Source organism: Tiliqua scincoides, chromosome 3 (assembly GCF_035046505.1).
Source record: "Tiliqua scincoides isolate rTilSci1 chromosome 3, rTilSci1.hap2, whole genome shotgun sequence".
Taxonomy (NCBI): domain Eukaryota; kingdom Metazoa; phylum Chordata; class Lepidosauria; order Squamata; family Scincidae; genus Tiliqua; species Tiliqua scincoides.
In genome coordinates this window covers 221,752,817-221,767,736 of record NC_089823.1, presented here as the reverse complement: position 1 = coordinate 221,767,736, position 14,920 = coordinate 221,752,817, and the positions used below count along the sequence as shown (strand labels likewise).

The following is a 14,920-nucleotide window of genomic DNA, read 5'->3' as shown; positions in this document are numbered from 1 at the left end:
GTAAGGCCACACCTGGAGTATTGTGTCCAGTTCTGGTCGCCGCATCTCAAAAAAGACATAGTGGAAATGGAAAAGGTGCAAAAGAGAGCGACTAAGATGATTACGGGGCTGGGGCACCTTCCTTATGAGGAAAGGCTACGGCGTTTGGGCCTCTTCAGCCTAGAAAAGAGACGCTTGAGGGGGGACATGATTGAGACATACAAAATTATGCAGGGGATGGACAGAGTGGATAGGGAGATGCTCTTTACACTCTCACATAATACCAGAACCAGGGGACATCCACTAAAATTGAGTGTTGGGCGGGTTAGGACAGACAAAAGAAAATATTTCTTTACTCAGCGCGTGGTCGGTCTGTGGAACTCCTTGCCACAGGATGTGGTGCTGGTGTCTAGCCTAGACGCCTTTAAAAGGGGATTGGACGAGTTTCTGGAGGAAAAATCCATTATGGGGTACAAGCCATGATGTGTATGCGCAACCTCCTGATTTTAGGAATGGGTTAAGTCAGAATGCCAGATGTAGGGGAGAGCACCAGGATGAGGTCTCTTGTTATCTGGTGTGCTCCCTGGGGCATTTGGTGGGCCGCTGTGAGATACAGGAAGCTGGACTAGATGGGCCTATGGCCTGATCCAGTGGGGCTGTTCTTATGTTCTTATGTTCTTAGTGGTCATTGCCGCATCTTGTGGCATGAATCCTATGCCATAAATTAACCAGGAGTTACAGAATGATACCTTCCTGTCCACTGACTGAATGCTTCCAAAAAGCATCCTTCCGGAGGCATATGTATGAGTGCTCCCTTCCTAAAAAAGGGGAGAGGGTGTAGGTGATCATCATTGTAGGGCCAAAAGCAATAGAGGAAACAAGACAGGAAATCAAAGCTGAAAAAGCTGTGAAATAGGCATGTGGAAGCATGACACAGATTTCAGAAGCTCAGACTTTCATTGTATCCCACTGCTTGGTAAAATGTGATCTCCAGCAAAAAAAAAAATAAAAAAAAATGCTACAACCACTTTGAGGTGCAGAACACAGAAACAAGCATCATTGAGAGATTTACAAACACTTCAGGAAATGTCTCTCATCACAAGCAGCCTCACAGCTGTGAAATACATTAAAAAGTGCTGAATCCAAAGGATGCATCAAAGCCATGGCAAATGCATAAGCTACATTTCGGGTTAGAACAGAAATGACAACATTCCCCCATGTGCTCAGCCGCTGTTGGGATATTTGCTATATGGAAAGTCATGATATTTGCTTTAATCTATAGTAGCCATTTGATATTTGATAGTATAGGTGTGCGTCACTTAACAACAGGGATACATTATCTGATTCCTGTTGTTATACAATTAGGTTGTTAAGCAAACATTCAACCCAGTCTAGTGCCTTCGTTGTATAAACAGACATTCCCTGACTGCCTCATTCTTTGTTGCGCTTTGTTGTATATGCGGTCCGTCATTAAGCGGAAGGTTGTTAAGTGATGCAAACCTGTACTTGAAAGTAATATGAGAGGGTACAGCAATGCCTTGATTTTCATGCATTTGACTTTCATAGCTTTGCTCTTTCAACCATTTTCAACTATAACCGCATTTCAAATTTCGTCCACCTGCTTTCCTCTTTCATCCAATTTCATCCAACCTTATTAAGCTGTCTTAGGTGGTAAGCTGGGGTGGTTGGAAGGTGTGCTTTTATTTGTGTATGCTGGACATTATAAAATGTCTTGAATCTGTGTATCGCTCCCATGTGGATGAATGACAGAATGCAAAGCAGTTGGCATTTCAAACATTTTAGATTCCAATCCATAGATCCACAAATTATTGATGAAGACAATGGGCTGTTTGTGTGGTGTGAGAATAATTCAACCAAATAGGAGAATCCACATTTGAGCACTTTCTGTCTCCAGTGGTGTCACTAGGGTTTATGTCACCCAGTACGAGATGCCAGAGCATCACCCCATGATGAATCTCCTCCCAGGCAGTAGGTGGGGCAATGCCCTGGGCAGTGGGCATATTGATGTATTATAGTAAAGTTTTTACTATAACTTTTGTTAGACTAGAGGTATTTCAACATGGTTTGTTTCATTGCAGTCTGCATGAAATTACCCATTGATGGATATATAACGTGATGGTATTATTCAAAAATACCAAGATTTAAAAAAACTTGGCCAGTAGTGGTGTCACCCCCACTATGTGCATCACCTGGGGCATTATCCTGCACCCCTAGCAATGCCACTGTCTGTCTCCACCTTCCATATCAAATTTCAGTTGTGACTTTGTCACCTGGGCCCAGCCCGGGTGGCCAGGAGCTCCCCAGGAGCAGGGATCTCCTCTAGGGTAGAGGCCTCCTCGGGAGTAAGACCCAAGTACTCTCAGGACTGGGGCCCCTTACAGAGCACCTACCTGGGAGGAGGAACAAGGACCAGCTGGGAACAACAAGCAGGCACGTGGTTAGGAGGGGTGGGGCCGGCCCAACCTGGGAGAGGCCTCATAAGGAGCCTGGAGAGGGAAGAAGGAGGTAGCTCCTCTCCAGAGGGGAGTAAGAGGGAAAGCCAGAGGGAGAGTCTCATCCCTGCCTAAGGGAAAAGAGAGAGGCCTCCAGAGGGAGGGGGCGGACGTTTGCCCTGGAGAGAGGAGGTTGGGGGAGAGCATTCCCTGACCCAGGACCTGCCTGAAGGCAACCCCTAGGGAGATGGGGTCATTGAGATGGGGGTTTGGAGCCAACCATACCCCATGGGGGCCAGCTGGCTGGGGAGCTAGCACGGAGACATCAGGGGCCCTCCTAAGGCCAGACAACCTGACCCCGACCAGCAGGGTTGCATCCTTCAAGAGCCCTGACCCCTGGCCAAGGGAGGTGGGGTGGAAAGCTGGTGCTGATAACGCCAAGGAATGGGAAGGGCTGGGTCCAGAGCCCACCAGACGCCGATGACATGAGTCAGCATGATGTATGGTGGTCTGTGACATAACAGTCCATATGAATGTAAAACGGCTGATGCTATTAAACCGCCTGTGTCGAGCAACTATACCCGCCTCCCGTCCATTAATCCGCCACCGACCATCGTTCATCGACCGGGTAATCCCCTCGCGCTTGCTTGCAACCCCAGGGAAGGGGCCTCTTCCTGCTATGGACATTACAGACTTATAACAAATAACAACAAAGCAAACAGCTACATATATATAGCTTTCCAATAGCCAGGGAAGCTTTGGGAACCATTTCAAAGCCAGCAGACCACAAAAGCCATAAAAAGTCATCAAACCCAAGGACTTCCAATAAAAGCAAAAATGTGTAAGTTAAGTGTGCACGCCAACATTATTGACCTAACATTGACAAATCCTTTGGAGTTGAGAACGGAGCTTGTCAAACTATTAAGAGTGTTTGCAGGATTAAAGATTAACAAAAATCAAACACAGAGGTGATGGCTATAAAATTTAAGCAGAAGATAAAAGTTCAGATCTGAAAAGAACTGGAGTTTGTATTTATGGGAAAGGCTGTAAGATGCTTATGAAATAGGAAAAAACACATAGCTAAGAAAAATTATGGAAGATTGATAAAGAAAATAATAACTGATAAAATAATAGTACAATTAAATAGGTGGAAAGAGTCAAAACTCTCTCTTTTGAGGAAATTGCAGAAAGTAGAAGGCGGAAACTTAAAGTTTGCCAAATAAAACTGAAGGCCAAACTTTGAGAAGATGGGATAAACTAATAACTGAGTTTATCGTGGCTGAAATCCTGTACAGTGGCCCTTGGTATCTGTGGGGGAATTGGTTTCACACACACATACAGTGGATACCAAAATTGGTGGATACTGGAGCCCGAGGTGGGGGGGTAGGATTGTGGCGCCACATTGCTTACTCAGAGGTTATGCTGGTCCCTCTGGAGGTCACGCTGGGCCCGCGGCCCACCACATTAGTCTCCTCACATGCCAGAACAGCTCTAGAACACAATCAGAAGTAATTTCTGATTCATATCTACAATTTCCTGTTGCCTTTGGGAGGTGGTCTGAGGCATAGGGAAGCAGTTGCTAGAATCTGCTAATGCCAAGACTGCAGATGCCGAGGGCCCACTGTACACACTCACTTGGGAGTCAGGGCCCAATCCTATGCAGTGCTACTGCCGGTGCTGAGCTCCACTGTGTGTGTTTGCGCTGGGTGTTGCAAACATGCCGTCAGCTCTGCAAGGAGGGCAGGCCAGAGCTCCTGCAGCATATCGGTGCAGTTTCTGCAGCCGGTGTGGAGTATTTGAGAATGGGGGTGGGGAGGCGGGGAGTGGGCAGAATGGGGCAGGGTAAGGACAGGGTGAGAGCAGGGGGGGCAAAGAACTAGCCCATGAGGGGGTGGGTTTGGCAGAGCCCTGCTCTGCTGTATCCTGTTCTCCATGTCAGGCTGAAAAGTCTTGAGTCCCTCAAGTCTGTGCCAGCAAAATAGCTGGCACAGACTTGAGAAGCCCCACTGTGGGAAAGTTCCCTTCTCCTGAGGAGACCTCTGGTGGCTCAGCAATTTATTTATTTATTTATTTAACTATCACCTTTTTATACCGCCCTTCTTCTAAAGAGCTCAGGGCGGTGGACACAGCTGCTCCCCTCCTTTTGCCTTCACAACAACCCTGTGAGGTAGGTGAGGCTGAGAGAAAGTGACTGGTCCAAGGTCACCCAGGAAGCTTCAAAGCTGAGGGGGGATTTGAACCTGGAACTTCCAGGTTTAAGTCCACCTGCCAAACCACCACACCACCCTGGCTCTTTCATGTCACTGGACAAAAGCAGTGCAGTTTTGGCACAACTGCACTCTGTGGAGCCGCCAGGGGTAGGATTGGGCGGCCCGTCCCATTCAATACAGTAAGACTTCCTTCTGAGTAAACATGCATAGGATTGTACTGTTAGGGTTATAAGAAGCCAAGGATTGAGTTGAGTTAAACTAATTGAGTTAAACTAGTTTAACTTGAATTTCAGAATGAATTACTGATCCAGAGAAAAATGGAACTATGACTAAGCAAGGATTTCGCTGAATAAAATTGCAAGCTTTGCTCTGGAGTATCTGGCAAGTTCAAGTTAAACTAGGAATAACTTACAATGTTGTCATGAATTTATTCAGGTTTCGGGAAATATAAAAAAAAACAATTGAGCCCAGTTAAGGCATCAATTTCTTCAGTAATGTACAATACTGATGTTAATCCCTGAGCTGTCAAAAAAGCATGAATTCTTTCGATATAGAGAGCTGTACAGAGATAATAGCATTCATGGGAATTAATAAATCTAAATGGTTTTAATTCCTATGATATTGGCTACTACGTAATGAAATTAGAAGAGCAAGGCTATAAACTGCAAGAACTAACAAAGTTTGAGCAAAAGATATTAACTGATAAACGTAAGCTAATGTCACAAATCTATAGTCAATTACTGGAATATAATTGGGAACCAGAACAGGCTACACATGATACGGTTTGATGGGCTCAAGATGTAATGCATAACATCGATTTGGAAAAAAAATGAGTTATATAGAGAAAGTTGGAATTAATTTTTCTGCCTGCATTTCACTGAAAGAAAACTGTCAAATTAATGCCAAGGCAGAATGTGACCTCGCTTAAAATTGGAACCATCTTTTAAAATTGCAGCCTTATACGTTTGACATGCGGGAAAGAAATAGGTACCTTTTCCCATATGTGGTAGAGATGTACAGTTACAGGCAGGTGATAAGAATGTTCCTTGAGATTACAGGAATTACCCTTGTTATGGAACCAGAACTATTCTTATTAACATATATGATAGAAATCAAATAAGTGATGAGAGAGATGATCTATATATGTTGGAATGTGCAGTCCCTTGCCCTCCTGCCAAGCAGTGTGATTTTTGTGGGGCTGTTCTAGCTGGTTGGTTGGCTCTGAGGGGCGCAGAAGTGATGTCAGTGCTGGGTGCTTCAGAGGATGACTGAGGAAGTGATGAAGGCCAGAAGGGTAGGATGAGAAGAAGGCAGGAGAACAGATCAAACTCTGCTGATCTTGAGCTCTGGTGAGACTCCCCACTGGGATCGAGAACCAGAGGTTTTGTGCCTATAGGCACCAAGGCTACTCCAGCTTAAAGGGGGTGTCCCACTGAACTTGACTCTAGCTTAAGGGGGTGCTCCGCTAGGTTTGGACTTTCTACCTGGCAACCACTATCTGCTGAGTTGAGAAGGGTCAGTGTGAACAACCACTGTGGGAAAAGTTGGTGGTTGCATCATCCCATTAAGCTCAGATGGAATCATATCATGAACAGTTATTAATTTAATCAGAATTTTAGTTTTTTGTTGTTGTTTTAGGGTGTTTTTTTTCTTTTTAACTACCTCTTTTTGTCCTTTTGTATAAAGTAAATTGAAATTCACAGGCAGAAGCCCTGAATTACAACACATGTATGAGATTTTGCAGTACTTCTGTGCCATCTGCTGGTGATTGGTTTTATTGCGGCATTAAAAAACCTCTTTATCATTTAGGTTATTATTTGACAGTTGTATGCCACAATTGAAGAGTACCAAAATTAAAACATTAAAGACATTCCAATAAGTCTACAATGTTCATTTTAAGGAAATCATCACTGCAGTTTTGACTAAATGAGGTCATCTAAATAGTGAAATTGGAAAATATGGTGAATTTCAAACATACGTAAATATTCATTGCAGCTCAATTGCTGGCCCAGCTGTTGCAAAATAAATCCCTAGAATACAGTGGCATCAAGTATAATCATGGCAAAAAGGCATAGGATGTCAAATATTTCATTCTAATTTGGTATTCTCGGTTGATTCCTGAGCACCATGGACTGTTGCCTGTCACAAAATAATGACTAAAGGAAATATTTTCTTTCACAAAGCAGTCTTCCAACAGATGCGGAGACCTAATGAGCAAGTGTTGTATAGTGGCTGAGAGAAGGACTTGAGGAGCAAGAAATCATTGGTTCCAAGGCATGGTCTGAGGATACATGATACCACTATCTTACTGATGCTGAGCAGTTCTAGGTCTGATTATGACCTAGATGGGAGTCTGCTTGGGCACTCATATTTGCTAAAGCAAACAGCAAACACAAGGGGTATGCAGTTGCAAACCTACTATTATTATTATTAACAGTATTTATATACCGCTTTTCAACTAAAAGTTCACAAAGCGGTTTACAGAGAAAAATCAAGTAATTAAATGGCTCTCTGTCCCAAAAGGGCTCACAATCTAAAAAAATGCAAATGAATACCAGCAGACAGTCACTAGAGCAGACAGTGCTGGGGTGAGGTGGGCCAGTTACTCTCCCCCTGCTAAAAAAAGGAGCACCCACTTGAAAAAGTGCCTCTTACCCAATTAGCAGGGGTTTATATATAAGGGGTTTACTATAAGCTTTGATGGAACAAAAGCCCTAGGTGCAAGGCGCGAGGCACTAGGACCCTGTGGAAACCTCTCTGAGGTTCCCGACGGGGGCAGAAACTATGCTTCCGGTTTCCCGAAAGCACAGTTTATAGCATCGGGGAACCTCACAGAGGTTTTCCCGATGTGGACAGGGGTTGTGCAAGGCTCTGTGAGCCTCTGGTGAGGGCAGTTTTCTGTGTGGGGGGGCGGCAATAGCCCATGGGGGGCACCATTGCAGACCTTTGCCCCAGGCGTGGGGCTGGGGAGGTTCGCTGCTGGGAGTATTATTATTATTATTATTATTATTATTATTATTATTATTATTATTATTATTTATAGGATTTATATCCCGCCTTTCCGTTCCAGTAAAGGACACTCAAGGCGGCTTACAAAAGAAATCATATAAAACATAAAATATATAAATATGTATAAAAATAAAACATTTAAAAACAATAAAACACAATAAAACTTGGAACCCAAAATTAAAAATAAATAAATAAAAATAAAATAAAATTTAAAAAGCCATCCCCCTTGTGTCAGCATTAAAAGGCATCTTTAAATAAAAAGTTCTTAAGCCCCTGCCAAAAGGACTCTAAAGACGGAGCTGTTCTCAGTTCCAGGGGGAGGGAGTTCCACAGAAGGGGAGCCACCACCGAGAAGGCCCTCTTTCTTGCCACCATCCCCCTCACCTCCACTGGTGGTGGCACAGTCAGAAGGGCCCCCTCTGATATCCTGTGAGGTTGGGTTGGATTGTATGGAAGGAGGCAGTCCTTCAAATACCCTGGACCTGAGCCATATAGGGCTTTAAAAGTTAAAACTAGCACTTTGAATACACAGGCCTACAAAAATGAGGGTCAGAAAAGTTTTTCCAAAGCTTTATGGTGGTTTCATATGAATTTGGGTTGCTGAATCCAAAAATGGCATCCGTTTTGCCCTATCACGTCTAGTTTTGGAGATATAGTATAGCCTCATTAGTGAATGGTTCAAGCAGCTTCCTCATGAGGAAGCCATGGTGTAGGCTCCCTCATGAGGAAGCTGCTTGAACCATTCACTAAAGAGGCTATGCCATGCCTCCAAAACTAGACGTGATAGGGCAAAACGGATGCCATTTTTGGAATCAACACCCCAAATATACCCAGGAATTGGTGTAACGTTTTAAGGAAGCAAAATGTGTGTTGGCCTGTGATATGAGACCCAGTTTTTGTATTCAGTGTTGGGGCTCTTCAGTCTAGAAAAAGGCACCTGAGTCTTTCTCCCCGCTGCTTTTCCCAAGCATAACCAAAGCCGCTGCGCCAGTATGGGCTAGACAGCCATCCTCAAGGACCACTTCATTGCACGTGCCTTTCCCTGCCTGTCCCTCCTGTGAATCCTGCCTAGCTTTTGAGGCTAACCTCAAAGCCTTATTTCTGCTTTTATACCCTGCCTTTAATGAGGAGGTTTGCCTCGTCTTGGCACCCTTGCTCCACAGCTGCCACAACACTCATTCCAGCAGATACGGACCAATAATCTTGGCCTTCGGCACAGCCTCACCACAGACACACATGCTCCCTGACCTCTTTCAGTGTCTGTCTCATGTGATATGTCTAGTGATTTTCCTCTTTTCTGTTTGAGTGCTGTGTGAGTGAATCCATTCAATTTTTGATACTGCTTTAGTTTAGACGTAAGCTCAGTCTCATGCCACCATCAAACATATACCCTTAATTAATCCATAGATCTGGGACTCTCCACTTTCCCAGATTCTAAATTGTGCAGACAGGTGCCTACATGTTTTAGATATGTATGCACCACACAAACAGTACGTAAATATATAGGTATTTATATCCTGCCTTTCTCTGTTTTTACACAGCATTCAATGTGGTTTACATAGGCAGGCTAATCGAAAGCACAATTTTTCAAAGGAGTTTTTACAATATGCTCCATGAAAAAGACTCACAGAACCTTCAGTTCACCAGATGTTGCCTTCATGGCCTGGTTGTCTCTTCTGGCTATCCGCCATCAAGCTTCTGCAGACAACCGTATATCAAGCCCAGACAGGTCCTTAAGACTGTTCTGAGTTCTTTGCTGGTCAACTTTCTCACACACACTGCCCCCCCCCCCGCTGTGAACTGTGGTGGTTCAGCAGCAACTCTATCCTGCCACATTGTGTAACAGCTTCTTCTTCTTCTTCTTCTTCTTCTTCTTCTTCTTATTATTATTATTATTATTATTATTATTATTATTATTATTATTAACAGTATTTATATACCGCTTTTCAACTAAAAGTTCACAAAGCGGTTTACAGAAAAAAATCAAATAACTAAATGGCTCCCTGTCCCAAAAGGGCTCACAATCTAAAAAGATGCAAATGAATACCAGCAGACAGCCACTAGAACAGACAGTGCTGGGCTGAGGTGGGCCAGATAAAAACAAAGATAAACTGAAACTTTAGTAAATTAATCAGTGAAGAAATTATTGATTTGCGATTCAGTAAATCACTGCAAAAGGTTATACAAGATACAGTATATCCAATCATGCTTGTGCAACAAATATACATTAAATGCAGTTGTACAACAAATATATCAAGACAAAATTATTTCAAACCACACTTACAAGTAACCATTAAATAACAAACTGTTAAATAACTCTTTCATTTCAGTATGAACTCAATACAGGTGTGTGCTGCTTAACAACAGACCGCATAATGATGGACTGCATATATGACGGTGGGGAAAGCACAACAAAGAGGTTCTTAATGAGGCAATCAAGTCTCCCATAGCCTGCAGCAGAGTGTCTGTTTACACAACAGAGAGGCTCTTAATGCAAAGAAGAGGCAGTCTATCTCCGGTAGCCTGTGCAGCCAGCAAGTGTCTGGCAGAGAGTGTCTGTTTACACGTCAAAGGCACTAGATTGGGTGGGATGTTCGATTAACAACCAAATCGAAAACAACAGGCCTGAGATCTTATCAGCCTGAGATATGTCTCCCATCCAGACCATGGTTGTTCCTCCTTCGCTCTTCAGGCAGTACAGCAGCTCAACCATCAGACCAGACCTACTACAATATACTTCAACACAGAGAGGCTGAGGAAGAGGTCCTTAGATGTGACACCCCATCTCATCAGCTTCCTTTGTCTCCCCCTGTGTAACTTTTGCCTCTGAAGCAAAAGTCTGTTGTACCTCAATCAGCTATGAAGGCACAGTGGCCTCGGAGATGTTTTTTTCACAGACTTCCTTATAATCCATCACTTCTAGACAGTTGCTTGCATTCTATCTGGTCTGCGTCAAGGTATGTTGAAACAACAAGTCAAAACATTTTGCATGGATCCTGTGAACATTGCTGACATCAGCCTGGAGAGCTGTGAAATCCCCCATTAAACCTGAACTGGCACAGTAAATCGTAATATACAACATGCGGTAGACTTATTAAAATCCTGCTCGGTGCAACAAATTGAATCTCTCCTCACCTAGTAAAAGGCCATCGTGCCGTGTATCTGGTATACAGCAGATACTGCAAGATTTACAAAATCAGAAAGTGCTTTGCTACCTACGGCGCAGCTGATCAGCTCGGGTTTTAGAGGACTAACCGGAGAATGCCTGTTTAGAAGTCAAAAATGTAATTAAAAAGGAGCCTCGGCCCTGTTTGAAGTCCTCTCTGGAGGTCATGTCAACTTACTGTGCTCAAAACACTGAATTTTTTCATTGCTTCTCTGCCCGATAACCCTTTCACGCCACTTCTTAAGAAATAGCAGTCCCAGGATTTTAGAAATTAAAAATATATTTCAGCACACTCTGATTTGGGATCATCCAGAGGAGGTTATTTCTAAATGCTAGACCAGCCAGACAGATAATGAAAGCAATAGCTCTTTTCAAATGTATGAGGCCGTTTTCAGACAGAGGAATCCTTCCACAGTAAAACGGCAAGCTTTGCCGGCGCTGTTCCCGGTTGCCGCATAATGAAAGGGGAAAAGGGTTAGCTTTGCTGACAGAGGAGAGCCTATTGGAAGGAGTAGAGAACCACTCTTGTATAATAGAATTGATGAGCTCTGTATAATTTGAATACATGGCTCTGGGAAGAATGGAAGGAGGGGGAAGAAGGATCACATAGTGCAGCGGTTTCCAAAGTTTGTGCTGGCGCGACCCACCTTGTCCTGGGGTAGAATCCAATCCGTTGGACCACAAAGCCGTAGTGGGAGCCACCAGAGGCCTTTTCCAGGTCACGATGAGCCCACAAAACACTCCATTTGCCCCTGTGGCCCCAGAATGCCTTAAGGAAGTAAAATGGAAGTCGCTGAAGCAAACTAGAAGTTGCTTCTGGTTGCTTCTGCAAGGCATTCTTGGGTAATGGAAGCCAATGGAGTGAATCACAAGCCCTGCACACCCCAGAAGTGACCTCTGGTGGCTTCCCGTAGTGATTTGTGGTGCAACAATGAGCTTTGAGCTGCGACTCGCCACACATTGGGTTGAAACCGACACTGGGTCACAACCCACAGTTTAGGAAATGCTGATGTATTGAACAAAAAAAATTGCAGTGTCATTCAATTCAGATTTGGCCTGATTTTGAACTAGGCTGCCACTAGAGGGGTTCAACTATGGAGCAGGCAGATGAGGGTGAAAGGGGCCAGAGGTAGCAGATGTGGTCAACACTGGCTCCGAGTGAGGTAAGGCAAGGGTGTAGCTCTATTAAGTGACATTACTTAAGTCCCTGGTTTGAGGCCGCTGGAATATTATACTGAATGTGTAAGGATAGATGAAAACCATTGAAAAGGACAAACATTCTTGCAAGGAATGTAGACAAATCTTTCAAAAGGAAAACTTCTCATATTCACAATAAAGAATGGTGAGTTGGCAATTCACAGGATGAATTTTGATAAACTGGACAGGGACAATATCTAACAAAGGGAGCCCTCTAGCCATATATATCCAGGTGCCAGATCTTTGATAGTTTCCACATGTTCATCATTCCAGACAGACAACAAAATGGGGGGGGGGGGGTATCAAGCCCTATGTGAATGGCCACTTTTGTGGTTGTTTCAGCTCAGCATTGTAAGAACAAAAGCAAATGATGACAAGGGAAGACACAGAACAGCAAACCGTATGGTATGGTATGGAGGATTCTAGAAATTTCTAGAGGATAATGCTCCTCTCCCTCTTGCTGGAAGGATTGGGCCCTTAGACAGGTGTTTGCTAACACTTCCACTTTAGTGTTTTCAGTTTTGGGGGGCAGCATGTGAATCCCAGTTCACCCAGTTCATAATGTGAGATTAACTGGTCACCTTTGGGGACTGGGTAGGAATATTTTGCTTCCTATGTCGCTGGCCTTGGTGTGGGTTTTTTTTGCTTACTCATAGGGTTGCAGGTGAGTGGGTATGTCTTAGCTAGGCTGGTCACATATTCATTCATTTTTCACATTTTTATACCACCTTTCCTCCAAGGAGCTCAGGGTGGCATACTTGGTTCCTCCTCTCCTTTTGTCCTCACAACAACCCTGTGAGCGTGGTGAGGCTGAGGGGTGAGTGACCGGCCCAAGGTCACCCAGGAAGCTTTGTGGCTGAGCAGGGATTTGAACCTGGATCTTCCAAGGCTCAGTACAGCTCCTGAACCACTACACCATCTTGGCTCTCATCTGGCAGTGCTAAATACTGGAACCTTTTCATGCAGAAATGACCAACCCTTGTCTTTGGGATGGTCATTTGCAGCTCAAATCATTCTGCTTGGGCAGGGAAGCAGTGACAGTTCAAGACTCCCTTATCATCCAACCATTGTAGCATAGTGGTGCCATTTGTCTTGTATATTTTCAATTGCTTTATCCCTGCTGCTTAAAAAAAAGAAAAGAAAAAAGAAAAGAGGCTCTTGCTTTTTCCCTCTGTGTGTCTCTGCATTTGTCAATTGTCATGAGTTCAGGCACCATCAGACTATTTTCCAGAAGCCCATTACTTATTAACGTGAAACTAATATTAACATATCAATCAGCTTCCTTCACTGATGCTCCCAGTTACCGGGTAGCACCATCAGCTTTTACGATAACACTGTTACAAAGCAATCCCCCCCCCCCCCAGATTGATATTCAGAAGGCTCTGAATGATGAACTGAGGCATGAATGCACAACCTATGGACCAAGCTGTGCTTCTGTGCGAGTGGGGCGACACTCCAGAAAAAAATCACAGGCCCCACAGAGTGACAGCTATATTGAAGACAAATTCAGTAGGAACGCACTCCACTTCAAGGAGCGTTGAATAAAGAGAAATCTGTGAGCAGCCAGCAATGATGCTCGGTGGGGTTTTGGACGAAATTGTGCTCCACTTCTCATTAGCCACCCCATTCCTAAGGCTTTTTCCCCCCCAGATCCATCTGTGTTGTCTGCTGATTGGCAGCTCTTACAGTCACAGAAGCCAAGCGTCCACTGTGTCCAGGTCTTTTACATAATGTGACAAGATCAGCCTGTTCACTCAGATCTGATCAGTGCAGGGGAGGAGGCAGAACATTGGCAAGGCTGGCAACCACAGTTAGTGACAGTTCAAGGTATTTGCTGGTTGGCAACCTTCAGTCTCGAAAGACTATGGTATAAGCCTACAGCTCCCGGTATTCCCAGGCGGTCTCCCATCCAAGTACTAACCAGGCCTGACCCTGCTTAGCTTCCAAGATCAGATGAGATCAGGCATGTGCAGGGTAACAGTATTTGGCGCACCCAATTCCATCAACATCACATGTACAAAAGAAACCATCACTAGCATTTGGAGCCAACTTCATTCTTCCTACCACACTGTGACAGGCTCATCTACACAACTTCATAAACCAGTGGCACCCATAGCTAGATGTGCAGAATGCTCTGCATGTTTCATCATGGAGCAAAGCCTCTTTTCTGCTTTTCTTCTCACCAGCAGAGCAAGAGAATTGAGGGAGTAATTGAGCGTCATCTGTGCCAAGGGCTCATTCATAATTCCCTTCGACATTGAATCCAGGGAGGGGCGCAGAATATAAAAACAAAATAACAAACAACTTTGACAATGACCAGCATCGCCAAGGTTAGAGAACATCAATGTGGTGAGAATGGAGAAGCCAGTGGCATTACTAATGAAAGTGTAACCTGGTGCCAACTACAAAATGATGCCCCAGAAGTGCCAACTACAAAATGATGCCCTAGGCTTTTAAAAAACTGAAAAATGGGGAAGTGGCATAGGTAAGGCATCTGCTTCCTGATGTCAAAGAAGATTTTTCAGCCCGCTCTCCTCCACTGCAAAATCAAATTTAATCTATTAAGGGTGCAATCCTAACTGGTAGTTAGGTTGGTGCAAGTCCCTCGTGCCAAACCAGGATGTCGCAAAAGTGCCGTAAAGCACTTGTTGCCACCCTGGAGGCAGTTAGGCCAGTGCAAGGGACTTGAGCCAGCCGAACTGCAGCATCGCAGGCCCTGGGGAGAGTGAGTTTGTGTCGGCCAAGCTTGGCTGATGCAGGAGTCTGGGAGGGCGGGGGAGGGTGGGGTGGGGGAAGCATTTTGGGGCAGGGGGAGTGTGGGCACCAGGTGGTCACAGGGGAGGGAGGGCAGGGAGTAGGAAACAGGGCCAGGATCCAACTGTTATGCCGAATCCTAACCCCATTCC

At 44.5% G+C, this 14,920-nt stretch overlaps 1 pseudogene; it reads right to left on the bottom strand.

Annotated features, from left to right (window-relative positions):
* Nucleotides 1-13,886: 13,886 nt before the first annotated feature.
* Nucleotides 13,887-14,003, bottom strand: LOC136646688 (5S ribosomal RNA; annotated as a pseudogene).
* Nucleotides 14,004-14,920: the final 917 nt, after the last annotated feature.